The following is a 14005-nucleotide window of genomic DNA, read 5'->3' as shown; positions in this document are numbered from 1 at the left end:
GAGATTTCACTGGAGGACTTGAGTGTCCCCTTCGGTTCCAGGAATTCTAGTGAGAATTCTTTCTTCTGTGGTGGGACACAGACTGACTCCTGATGTGGCTTAGAAAACTCCCCCAAAGGAGGAAGAAAGAAAGAAGTTGGGAAAGGAATCATGTCTGACCCTCAGGAAAGCGTTTATGGATGGTCTACACATGACCCCATGTCCTCAGGAAAATCTCCGTGAGACATTCTGTCACCACTGTGGTCCCTGGTAAACAGGAAAGCTGAGAGAAACTCGGGGTGATCAGAATCAGTGTCCCCAATTACATGATTTTGATGGTTACAAAACATCCCATGTTTGAGTGTCCCATCGATGGTCCATTCCTCAGGTGCTGGACCATACCCGAGCAAGTGCTTGCTCTCATCCCGAAGTGAAAGACCTGTACAAAACCTTTTGGCTACCTTTCTGGTCACTGTTTAGGATATATCCCTATGTTCCTATGAATGAGATTACTGGGTTAAAGAGTATGAAACTTGCTAAGACCGTTTAACCACATGGTCAAATCTCTTACCTTGAATGAATATATAATTTCACCTCCTAATAGAAGACTGAGGGTTTATTTTAGCACATGTTTTAAAGTCTTTTCTACTTTGGTTAATGAAAATTGGAACACACCCACTTTTTCTTTCTCTCGCTCTCCCCCTGCCCACCCCCTGCCATTGGAAAGTTTGAACTCAGAGCTTTGTGCATATTAGGCAAGTGGTCTACCTGTGAACTATATCCCCAGCCCCTGGGATCTCTCTTTAAAAGATCAGGTTTTCTTCTTTTTGAATTACTGGAAGAACTGGGTTTTTTTTTTTTAATTGTTTTTCTGGTTATGTGTATTTCTTCTATGAATTAATATGGATTTTGATATTAGCATTTTTCATTTTGATTTGCACAGGTTCTTTCTATATTAAAGATATCTTTATATTGCCATATATGTGGAATACTTTTATCGTGGTTTATCATTAGCTTTTTTATTTTATTCACGATGATTAGATATACCACTTTAAATTTTAATTAAGTCAAACCTCTCAATTTTTTCTTTCATGAATTTTTCCATTGATTTCTTTTAAAAAGTCCTCTCCCATGGTATCAAATTAAAAAGCTTCTTCACAGCAAAGGAAACAATCAAGAGCGTGACAAGAGAGCCTAAAGAATGGGATAAAGTCTTTGCCACCAGCACATCAGATAGAGCATTAATCTCCAGGATATATAAAGAACTCAAAAAACTTAACACCAAAAAAGAAAAAATAACCAATCAATAAATGACAAAGGAACTGAACAGGCTCTTCACAGAAAAAGAAATATAATCGGTCAACAAATATACGAAAAAATGTTCAACATCCAACATTTAATTTGCATTAGAGAAATGCAAATTAAAACTACACTGATATTCACTCCAGTCAGAATGGCAATTATCAAGAGTAAAAGTTAACAATAGATGTTGGCGAGGATGTGGGGAAAGGGGTGCACTCATACATTGCTGGTGTGACTGCAAATTGGTGCAACCACTATGGAAAGCAGTATGGAGATTCCTCAGAAAACTTGGAATGGAACCACCAGTTGACCCAGTTATCCCCAAAGGACTAAAAATCATCATACTACAGTGATGCAGCCACAACAATGTTTATAGCAGCTCAATTCACAAAAGCTAAACTATGGAGCCACCTGGTGCCCTTCAATAGACAATGGATAAAGAAAATATAGATTATATACACAATGGAATATTAGCCGTAAAAGGAATGATTTTTGCCAATAAATGGATGAAGCAGGAGACTAACATGCTTAGTGAAATAAGCCAGTCCCAACAAACCAAAGGCCAAATGTTCTCTCTGATATGCAGTTGCTAACACAGAGTAAGGGGGAGAGGGAAGAATAGCAGTTCAGTGGATTAGACAAAGGGAATGAAAGGAAGGTGGGAATGGAAATAGGAAAGACAGTAGAATGAATCAGACATAACTTTCCTATGTTCATATATTACTACACCACCAAGTGAAATTCCACATTATGTACAACCACAAGACTGGGATTCTAATCAGAATAAGATGTACTCCGTGTCTGTATAATATGTCAAAATACATCCTACTGTCATGTATATCTAAAAAGAACAAAATTTTAAAAAGTCCTCTCCTATTTCTTGAACTATAAATATTCACTAGTATTTATAATTTTAAATGATTACATTTCAGACTAGATGACCATCTTGAAGGCCTCTTTTTAAAAAAATTTTTTTAGTTGTTGATGGACCTTTATTTTATTTATATGCAGTACTGACAATTGAACTGAGTGCCTCATATTCGATAGGCAAGTGCTTTACCACTGAGCCAAAACCCCAGCTGCTTGAAGGCCTCTTATAATCCTATAATCCTATAATTTCATGATTTTTCTGATTTTCTCTACATTGTTATTTACTAATGCAATTTACACAAACAGTAGATGCCTTGGAAAAATGGGGTTACCAATTTTTTTTTAATGTAATATATTACTTAATACATCCTATAGAACTTCACTAACCTAGAGATAGGGTACAAAGTCTAAAAACAAAATGAATACCACATACCTACCCCAATTTAAGAAGAATATTACCAGTGGCTCTCTACTTCTTTTTTATCACAGTCCTCTAACTGGGATTTTACATTTATCATCCGCTTGGGCTGGGGTTGTAGCTCAGTGGCAGAGCGCTTCCCTAGAATGTGTGAGGCACTGAGATGGATGCTCAGCCACAAAAAAATCACAAAAAAAAAAATAAGCGAATAAAATAAATGTATTGTGTCCACGTACAACTAAAAAATATATATTTAAAAAAATAGGGTTGGGATTGTGGCTCAATGGTAGAGCGCTCACCTGGCATGTGTGAGGCCCTGAGTTCAATCCTCTGCACCACATAAAAATAAATATATTGTGTCCAACTACAACTAAAAAAAATAAACACTTAAAAAAATAACTCTTAAGAGGCTGGGGTTGTAGCTCAGTGGTAGAGTGCCTACCTAGCACAGGAGAGGTACTGGTTCAATCCTCAGCACCACATAAATAAATAAATAAATAAATAAAATAAAGGCATTGTGTCTGTCTACAACTAAAAATATTTTTTTAAAAAAATAACTCTTAAATGCAAATGAATGTATCCAGTAAATATTGTCAAGGATGCAGGGATTTTTGCCTTATAAAAATAATATTATCCAAATAAGTAACTTCCAAGCCTTGCATTCTTTCCCCTTGATGGTTTCTACAATTCGCACACACGGTTGTGCATAGCTGCAGTTGATTCACTTTCACTGCTATATCATATTTTATGTCGACTTCATACTTGTCATTCCCAGTTTGCTTTGACAAACAGTGCTGCTCTGGACATCCATTTAATTGTCCCCTGGAGCTAAAAGCAAGCATTTCTCTAGTTGCATACCTACAAGAGGAAAGACTGTCAAATGCTGGCCAAGCTAATGTTTAGTATTAAAAGATAATGCTAAACTGTTTTCCCAAAGTAGCTACACCAATTTACACTCCCATTGAAGTGGCACCCCCTTTCTCTACAGAAAAGCCCTCATCACCATGGCTGATTTTAGGACTGTCAGCAAAAGAGTCTCTGAGAAAGAGTCCAATGTAGATAAACTTCTTATTTTCATGTTGCCCTGTTTACTTGGCCACTGGCCGGGAAGATACCAGCACTCCAGGTGCTGGACACCCCCTTACTAGTTTTCACAAACATATCCAGTATAGTACTTTGAAGAAATGTGCAAACAAGGCCTCTGGCCTTGAGCTGGGCTTCACATAGATGTCTACATTTTTAAGATAAGTTACAACTGGGCTCCATGGTAACAGCTGAAAGAGGAGGAAAGAATAGGGAGAAGAAGCTCTCCCCTTCTCAGGTGTTGTCCTTGAAGAGTTAACTTGTCCAGAACAGTGAAAGAAAAAGCTGCTTTTATGTGAACTTCTGCAGACTGGGAACTTCTGAGTCCCTCCCCTTACACACGGGGTATAAAATTCTGAAACTCCCTGAACTCAGGGTTCAGGGGGATTGATTGATTACAGCAAAAGCTGTGAACTCTGAACCTGGCTGCAGCCAAATAAAACTGTTTCCTGCTATCTTCGGTGCCCTGCCTCGTTTGTCCTTGCAACACCATAACTAGTGATTTGTATTTCTTTTCAACTCAGTATATTTTAGGTCAAATCCCTTTTCTTCTAGATTGTAGACTTATGCTGATTTTCACTCTTCTCAACAGCCCGAGAGAATTATGAGGTCCTTGCACACAAACTGCACATTGTGGTTCTTAGGGAAATCTCTGGAAGGCTGGCCATAAGCCCGCTCATTAGTAACACCCTATTACCTAAACTCTAAGATGAGGTCCAGGTGACTTGCTGAGGATTCCTGGGTCCAAGGACAATGGCAGGGGTGTTGCTAATCTGAAAAGTCTGATGCATGTGGTATCTTCCTAGTAACACAAGAACCCTCGACACAAAGCTCCAGCAGCTGCCTTCAGAATCCGCTACTATTTGTAGCTCTGCCCTCACCACCCATGATTAGGACTTTAATTTAAATCAGCCAGACACCATAAAACTAAAGACCATAAAAACATTTAACACACTTTGATTTGCTATTTGTCATTCTGGGATTTACCCCCCCAAAAAAAAATGATAACAAAAGAAAGAAATTATGTTTGTAAAGCTATTCACAGCAATGCTGTTTATAAGAGTGACTTTTTTTTTTTTTTAATTGGAAACTTTTAAATGTTGAATAACAGAGAACGTAGAAAGAAAATTGTGGCATATCCACTCTGGGGTACAAGGTATGACATAGATTTTTGTTGTTGTTGTTGTTGTTTCTTTCCAGAATCATTTGAGACTAAGCTGCAGAAATCATGGCCCTTCACATCTAAGTACTCCAGGGTAAGAACAAGAACATTTCTCTTACTTAACCACATTGCAATGATTGAAGTCAGAAATTTTACACTGATCCAATGCTAACATCTACCATACAGCCCATATTCACATTTTGCCAACTACAAATATTTCCCCAGTAATATCCAATATGGTTTGAATGTGTCCCCAAAAGTCCTTTTGTTGGAACCTTAATTCCCAATCCTGCAGTGCAAGGAGGTAGAACCTAATGGGAGGTGGGACCTAATGTTTAGGTCAAGAGGGCTCCACCTTCATGAATGGATTAAGGCCATTCTCTTTGGGAGTGGTTTGGTTGCTTTGTATAAGGCAGACTCTCCCTCCTTCTCACCATGTGTTGCCCTTTAACATGTTCTTACAGAGCACAAAGGCCCTTACCAGACCAGACAGGACTTCCCAGCCAGAAAAATTAGCTATATAATTTTCTCTTTCTCTCTCTCTCTCTCTCTCTCTAATCAGGGATTGAATCCTGGGTGCTTTACCACTGAGCTACATCCCCAACCTTTTTCATTTTTTATTTTGAGATGGGGTCACACCAAGTTTCCCAGGCTGGCCTTGAACTTGTGATCCTCCTGCCTTAGCTTCTGTAGTCACTGGGATTACAGGAGTACACCACCCGCCTGGCTATAAACTCTTTTTTATATATTTCCCAGTCTATAGTTTTCAGTTGTAGCAGCAGAAAACAGACTAATATATCCTTCCTAGCAATATTTTTTTCCAGTTCAAGGACACAAATGCCATTTAGTTGTCATGTCTCTTATTTCCCTTAAATCTAGTCTTTCATGACCTTGACATTAAGTCAGAGCCAGTATTTGATGGCTGGTCCCTCAATATGAGTTTGCCTGATGCCTTCTCATAATCTAAGGCAGGTGATGCATTCTTGGCATGATGTCAGTTCATCCCTTACTGGTGATGCTGACCTTGATGACATGGTCCAGGTGGTACCTACTAGATTTACTCACTATAAAGTTTCCTTTTTCGCCTTTGTAAGTAATACATAATTTGTGGAGTGATACTTTGAGATTGTAATATTTTATTCCCCAGTAAGATTTTTCATCCATCAGGCTTAGTGTCCGTTATCTATTGCCACCTGAATCCGTGATTACCATGATATTTGCAATATGGCAACTTTTCTAACTACTTTCCTTTAGCATTTGCTTGTTGGCAGCATTTATTCTACTGTAAAGAATAGCTGTCCCTACTACCTAGATTTATTTGTTTGTAAGTTTATTTGCTTTTTAGTATCACTCTGGACTCATGGATATTTTTTATTCATTGTGATCATTCATTATTGTCATTTATCATTTTGATGTTCCAGTCGTTCCAGGTTTGGCAACTGGAAGCCCTTGTGTCCTTCTGATTTATCTCTATCATTCTTTGAGCATTTCCTTGTTTTTTGGCCCAAGCTATTCCTGGCTCATCTTTCACTCTCCCTGACTGAGCCATCTCTCCAGGGACCTCTGCTTCTTTTAATGGACAGTAGCATTTAGAAACCAAGACTGGGCACGAGGAATGCTCATTGCTATTCATGTGGCCTGTTCCCAGGCTCTTTGAGGGACCTATCTAAGAAATGGATTCTTAAAACAAAAAACCTCTCATTTCAATCCACAAAACTCTTCCTTGCCTTCCCTCACTCCATATGAGTTTCCCTTTATCCCACAGTGAGACTCTTGGCTCCCAACAATATATTTACTGATTTGCTTAAACCTACAACTCAGAAAAAAAAAATACTTTCAGAATTGCTACACCATGTCACTACCAACTAAGTGAATTTCAAAACTGCTTTGTGTTTGTGTTAGCCTGTTTACACACAGAAGGTTTACAGCCAAAGAGAGCTCTTCAGAGTTATTTGGATTTACTTTCCTGTGGTTTATTTACTATGTAGATTATTTCATTTATGTTTGTGTTCAATTTTAAGGGTTTCCCCCCTCATCTTTGTTGATTTAACTTTATTTTTAAAGTATTGGAATATTCACATTTCTAAAAGTCAAAACTACCCCAAAGAAAGCATTTTTGGAGAAACATCATTTCCTCCTAAATTTCCACCACATTTCCACCAACCCAGTAATCTGACCAATTCTTCCTGGTTTACTTTTCCTTTAAAAAATAAAATAAAATAAAGTGATAGTTGAATATTTTACTAATTCCCCCTTTTTTACACAAAAATACTACAATAAAGAGCCGGGGTTATGGCTCAATGATACAGGCTTGCCTGGCATGTGTGAGGCACTGGACCACATAAAAAAAATACACAAATAAAATAAAGGTATTGTGTCCATCTACAACTAAAAAAGCATTTTTTTTTAAAATAACACAATATAGTATTCTTGTATTTAGCTTTTTTTAACTTATCAGTATGTCTAGAAATCGCTCCATATCCTTTCAAGAAATCTCCCTCTCTTTCACAACCGCATAGTACTGCATTGTGTGGATGCACTGGAGTTTAATGAATCAATTTCCTGTGTTTTAGCATTGAGATTGTTCCCAAGATTTTATGACTGCAAATGATGCTGCAATGAATAACCTTGTACACATATACACGATCATTGGTGTAGGTGTTTCTTCAGGGCAAACTCTCAGGGTAAACTGGGCAAATGGTAAATGCTTAGATGGTAGATGTTGCCAAATTCCCTTGCTGCCGGAGTTGTGCCATCTTGCATTCCCACCAGCAATGCAAGAGAGAGCCTGCCTCCCCACAGCCTCTTACTACTTCTGCCTTTTTGCAAACTGAATATATTAGAAGTGATATTTCAGGGTACTGTGCAATTTCTCTCTTGTCAGGAGAGAAATTGTTCATCTTTTCACTTAACACCCAATCTTATGGCATTTTTGTACAGATGGTCCATTCATGTCTTTTTGACTAATTTTAAATTGGATTTTGGATCTCTGTCATTTACATACTGGGAATATTAACACTTTATCTGTGATATATGTTGCAAAAATCTTTTCGCAGTTTGTCTTTTTTTTTCCTTTTCGCTACAGTTTCTGGTTTTTTCCACGTTATCACAGAGGGCGGGGCCCTCGAAGAAGGCCCTGGGGCCGCGCCGCGCGTGCGCACTGACCAGCCGGCGCAGCAAAGGGGGGACGGTGGGGAGGAGCGCGAGCAGCGACCCGCTGCCACGCTGCCTCGAGGTTCCTGCTGCAGTTCTACCGGAAGCCCCGCCCCTTCCAGGCGAGTGGCGCGGTCACCCGGCCGTCCTCGCTGCAGTACTGCGGCCCTGACTGACTGAGGGCGCGGTCCGCCTACTGCGGCAGCCCTGCTGGGCCACCCGAGCCCCGCTCGGGCCCAGCCCCGCGGCGATGCCCCACACCCGCCCAGTCTCGCGACGCGCCAACCTACTTCTGAGCTCGAGGTGGTGCCGTTTCCTCCGCTGGTGGTCGCGGGCGACTCCCTCCGCGCTGCGCCCTCTAGCGTCCATCGGCGTCAGCCAGCGGGAAGGCCGCTCAGCGCGGGGCGGCGCTACCCACCTCCAGCCCTTGCTGCAGGCCCTTGCTCGTAGGGGACACGGACAGCTCGGCCTCGACCTCTCAGGGCAAATATGGGGGAAGTGCCTTGGAATTTCAGCGTCCTCTCTCCCTCGCTGCCCCTTTTCACGCTCCTTGCATCCCTCCCTCCTGCAGCCTGGTATCTCATCTCAGCAAAGAGGGGGCCCTCGGCTCCTTGGGCTTCCACCCTGATAGGGTCTCCTTCCTGACACCAAACACTGAGATGCCCTTTCCAACACCAACAGTCGATTCCCCAATCCTCCGACTTCAACTGGGTGTCCAGCATTTCAAGGCCGACTCCAGCCCCAGGGTTAGCGGGACCCCCAGGTTAAGGGCTCAGCCCGGAAAGACTGCCCCGCATCAGACGCTAGCCGTAAGGGGGGTGCTCAGGCTACTCGCATTTCTGCCTGCCCACTGGATTCCGGGGATTCCCAGGATCCCTACCCCAGGTTCAGAACTCATGAGAGTTCGTTAATTGGAATTACCAGATTATTAAGATACAATTCAGGAACAGCCAAATGGCAAGAGATGCTTAGGGCAAATATGGGGGAAGTCCCTTGGAATTTCCGTATTCTCTCTGGGAGTTTCATCTTCCTGGTAATTCAGTATGTTCACAAGTTAGGAAGGTCTCAACCCTGTTGTTTAAGGGGGTTTTTTAAATTGGGGTTTTATTACTTAGGCATTTTTTATTAAGTATTGACCATTTACGACTGAACTAAACCTCCAGTCCATATTCTGTGGTCACCAGCCTCCATCCTGAATCCATCCAGGAACCCAGCAGTATCACCTTAATAGCATAAACCCAGGTATAATTGAAAGGTGCTCCTTATGATACCAAAGCAGACACTCTTGTCACTCAGGAAATTCCAAGGGCTTAAGGAGCTCTGTGCAAGGAACTGGGGTCAAAGACCAAATGTATTTTTTATTATACCATGCTTCTTAAAAATCACAACCTGCTCTAATTGTGAGAAATACATCAGACATATCCCAATAGAAGAATATTCTATAAATAGACCAGCCACCTAAGAACTGTCCAGGTCATGGAAAACAAGAAGAATCTGAAGAACTGTTAAAATCAAAAAGAGTCTAAGGAGGCCTCATGGTCAAATGTACGGTGGTGTCCTACATGGATTCTGGAAGAGAAAAAGGACACTGGAGGAAAAATGAGAAAATCTGAATGAGGTATATGCCAATAATACAAAATATGTATCAATAATGTAAGATACCAGTATTGGACTCTTAATTATAACAAATACTATGCAGTACATGTAAATAATGGGAAACTGGTTTATGGAAACTCCCTTGTAAGTTTTCTATAAATCCCAAACTATTTTTAACAAGTTTATTTTTTTCTTAAATTTAAAAGACCTTTCAATTTTGAGGACTCACCTTCTTTGAAAGGCAGAGGAAGTTATTGCATACATAACCACTTTGCTGTTGTACTTCAGTTCAGTATCCTGGCACCAGGGAAGAGAATGCTAGAATAGGAACCTTCTGTGAAGTATGGATAATGATAACGTGCCTAGCAGATGCAAAAGGAATGCCAGAAAAGTCCCCACACGCCAGTACTGCCAAGATGAGGTGCCGAGCCAGTCCTCAGCTCCTCAGCCAGAGTGAGGAACTATGAGGGGGTTAGAGTGAGGAGAGGATTGGGGTGAGATTTCTTTGGAGAGAACCCTCTTCTTGCTCTGGGGTTTCATCTCCTGGTCTCTCCATTCCCCAGGAAAAATCCAGAGAGCAGAAGGCCACCTGGAGAGCTTGATAGTGTATGTCCTTGCAATTGGGGGACCTTGTGGATGAGCATGTGACATCACATAGGAAATCCAAGCATGAGTTGGGCTGACTGCCGCAGTCTCTGGCTGGGCACAAATCACGAGTCTCCACACAGCTTGTAGATTCAAACAGCAATTCTTTATTCCCGAACTCACACCGGCTCTACAAACACGCTCTGGGGGAATCCACGTTCTCTGCCCAAATCCACACTCCTGGGCTTCTGTCTCCCAAAATATACTGTCTGACCCTAAGCACTCAAGAGGAACTCAGCAGCAGGATACGCCCTATTCTAAAGGGGGAACACCCTAATCTCCTATTATGCTAAACTGCCCTATTCTAAAGGGGGAACACCCTAAACACGGATCCTGCCCTGGTCCTTGAGCAAGGTCACCTTTCAGAAGTCCTTCCACTAGACAGCATGGGAGTAAGCTGGCAAGGAATTTGTCATACCTACTTGGCTGATGGCTCCCAGCATCTCCCCCCTTCTGATTAATTAAACAACAAGTAATGTGGCTTAAGGACCGTGCCTGGTAGGTTGTCCAGTTCAACATATGGCTCTTACCCGTCATTGGCTTAGGTTGATACCACTGCAACTGGATCATACCCGTCACTGACTACCGGTCCAGCATACAGCCATACTTGTGGATAGGTCTATGCACCAGTGGGGGGGTGAGGTTCTTTGCCTCACCTCTGTTGGCCCCCAAATTTGGCCTTGGTGCCAGTGGGGGAGTGAGGTTAATGTGGCTTAAGGACCGCGCCTGGTAGGTTGTCCAATTCAACATATGGTTCTTACCCGTCATCGGAAAACTGACCTTTAGGCAACTGACCTTTAGGCGTCAGCCTCCTGTCTTAGGTTGATACCACTGCAATTGGATCATACCCGTCACTGACTGCCGGTCCAGCATAAAACTGACCTTTAGGATAGCCATTGGCCCCCAAATTTAAACCATCACTAGCAGAAGGGAGGAGGATACAGAAATGCCACGACACCAAGCCAATTGACAGTTCCTTTGGAAAAATTGCATCATTGGTAACACCATCAGCAAAGATCACTGGTGACACCATCAGCAAAGATATGCCAGCATTACCACAATTTGCTGCACTAAACGTAGTTACATAGTCCAGGCAAGTTCTGTAAGCAGTTCAAAGGGGAGGAATCTATCAATCTGTCCGTCTCTTCCCAAAGTCCGTTTCCTCCCAAAGTAAGTTGACTCCTTGATTGAGCATACTTGTTGAGTTATATTCATTGGGATGAAGATAGGAATTTTGGCAATGATGCTAAAAAGACATTAACCTGAAAAGAATTATTAAATATAATGAAAAGGAAAGGTGAAAGTAAACAAACAGATCTGTTAACCTCCTTAAAAAACAATCCTTAACAGCTGTTTACCTGATTTAAATTAGTAAACAAGCAGATCTGTTAACCACCTTTAAAAACAATCCTTAACAGCTGTTTACCTAATTTAAATTAAGCCATTTAAATCACGTGAATAAAAAAAATAATAATTTGGATCCATTTTCTCATGAGCGCTCCTCATATATAAAATACGCACACACAGACATACAACACAAAACACAAATGTGCAAACAAACGTACAACACATAAGATAATAATAAAGGCCTTGTAGCTTTACCTAGGTGAAATCTCCATTGTGGATTTGGGCAGAGAACGTGGATTCCCCCAGAACGTGTTTGTAGACGGCCGGTGTGAGTTCGGGAATAAAGAATTGCTGTTTGAATCTACAAGCTGTGTGGAGACTCGTGATTTGTGCCCAGCCAGAGACTGCGGCAGCTGACAGCTGCTCTGGTAGCAAGACGAGCTAGGAGTGTCCTGCAGCCTTCTCATCAGCCTGTGCTCCTTGTAGGAGTCCTTGAACCAGAGGTGGATCAGATGGGGGAGGAGAAGGGAAGCTGACATTGGATCATTTAGGGTTATGTCCAAAAGGTCTGCTTAGGACACAGAGGGAAGGATGCTAGGTTTCTATGAGCTAAAGAAGTTATTGTTATTTCCCTCAATTGAGTGGCATTCACTGGAATTAGGAGATCAGGGTAGAAATCTCCAGAGAAATTCCAAAAATACTCAGGAGAAGAAAGGACAGCAATAGCAGGCCCTGGGAGCTCAGAGCTTCCCAGCCTCCTCCACTCCCTCCACCCCTCCCCCGGGGGGAGCGAAACATCGGGGCTCTAAGGAGATCAGCAAGAGAGCTAATGGAAACCCTGGACCTCACCCCTTCCTGCAGGCAGGCAGCCCCAAACCCTGACCTAGCTGCCCTTGGGAAGGCCCTGGAGGACTGATAAATATCTAGGACTGCAGGTGTTAGGGTCTGTAAACAAGTCAGGATGGCGCCTGGCATTTTGCCAGAGGGAGTGGTTTGTGAAGTTACCCAGCGAGCCATTAAGTGTGGAGATTCCTTATTGGTTGACTGCTGTATCTAGTTTATGTTAATTAAGATAAGCTGTGTGGAATGTATATATACCCCTCCTGTCCTACAATAAATGGCTCCCACTCCTGCTGTATCATTGTACACAAGTTTTTCATCACCCCCCCCCCTGCCCCCACCGGGTTATTTTGCTGCAGCCGGACTGCAGCATGCACGGACTAATTTCTAGAAGTGATCCTGAAGTTGTCCCCTCCCTAAAGCCAGCAGGAAAGTTTTGGGTCTCTGAGGAGTTGAATTGTATGTCCCTGAAAAAGAGATGTTAAAGTCCTAACCTCGAGCATCTCTGAAAGTGTGGCCTTATTTAGAAAGAAGGTCACTGGGGATGCAGTTATTTAAGACGAGGTTGTGCTGATCCAATAGACTGGTGTTTTTATGAGAAGCTAGTTGTGCCAGGATGGAGACAGATGGAGAAAGCCACCCGATGATGCAGAGCTGGAAGGCCACCAAGCCTAGGAAGATTCGAGGTTGATTCCCTCCAGGCCTCAGAAGGAAGATGCCCCACCAACACTGAGATTTCAAACTTCTGGCCTCCAGAACTGAGAAACAATTAAGATCTGTTGTGGCCCCCCCAGTTTCTGGTACTTTGTTACAGAAGCCCTGGGAGGCTAACACAGTGGTAGTAGTTTTCCTCTGTGCAAATGAAGATACTTTTAACTGGATTTTTTTTGGGGGGTGGGTACTTGGGATTGAACCCAGGGGCACTTAACCACTGAGCCACATCCCTAGCTCTTTTTCAATATTTTATTTTGAGACAGAGTCTCACTAAGTTACTAAGGCTGGCTTTGAACTTGCGATCCTCCTGCTTCAGCCTCCTCAGCTACTGGGATCACAGGTGTGCACCTCCGTGTCTAGCTCTACAGGATGAATTTTAAAGAGAATATAAAAGATAAAGTTATGTTCACTGTGTAATGTGAGTTATGCATACGATATACCAGTTACTCCAACTGCTGGGAAGTAAATCTCTCCAAGGGACCAAGGGAATGTGACAGGCCCCTGAGAAGGCGGCCTAGGTCTGTAGATGGTACCAACGCATAGGGGACCTAGCCGAGTGGCAAAAAACTTAGGCCCACTTTAGGCACACTTTCTAGGAACATGCCCACATAGACGGCCACCCATGTGCCAAATGGTGCATTGCCGCAGTCCGGGGGTGTGTCTGCCGCAGGGGTGGGGGTGACGAACAACTTGGTAGATTGATACAGCAGGAGTGGGAGCCATTTATTGTAGGACAGGAGCGGTATTTATACATTCCACACAGCTTATCTTAATTAACATAAACTAGATACATCAGTCAACCAATAAGGAATCTCCACACTTAATGGCTCGCTGGAGTTACTTCACAAACCACTCCCTCTGGCATTTTGCCAGGCGCCATCCAGATTTGTTTACAG

General features: G+C 42.5%; 1 protein-coding gene across 2 annotated transcripts in view; it reads right to left on the bottom strand.

Annotated features, from left to right (window-relative positions):
• Positions 1-8306, bottom strand: part of Hlcs (holocarboxylase synthetase) — a 190789-nt gene extending 182483 nt beyond the window's left edge. Inside the window, exon 1 of one of the 2 annotated variants that reach the window (XM_076868959.2) lies at positions 8258-8306. The gene's annotated coding sequence lies outside the window, so the exon portion shown is untranslated. The remainder of the gene's footprint in view (positions 1-8257) is intronic. The other variant, XM_076868962.2, reaches the window with a different exon arrangement.
• Between the last annotated feature and the right edge of the window lie 5699 nt (positions 8307-14005).

This window comes from Callospermophilus lateralis, chromosome 10 (genome assembly GCF_048772815.1).
Source record: "Callospermophilus lateralis isolate mCalLat2 chromosome 10, mCalLat2.hap1, whole genome shotgun sequence".
NCBI lineage: Eukaryota > Metazoa > Chordata > Mammalia > Rodentia > Sciuridae > Callospermophilus > Callospermophilus lateralis.
Note: the sequence above shows the minus strand (reverse complement) of the source record. Positions and strands in the feature narration are given on the sequence as shown.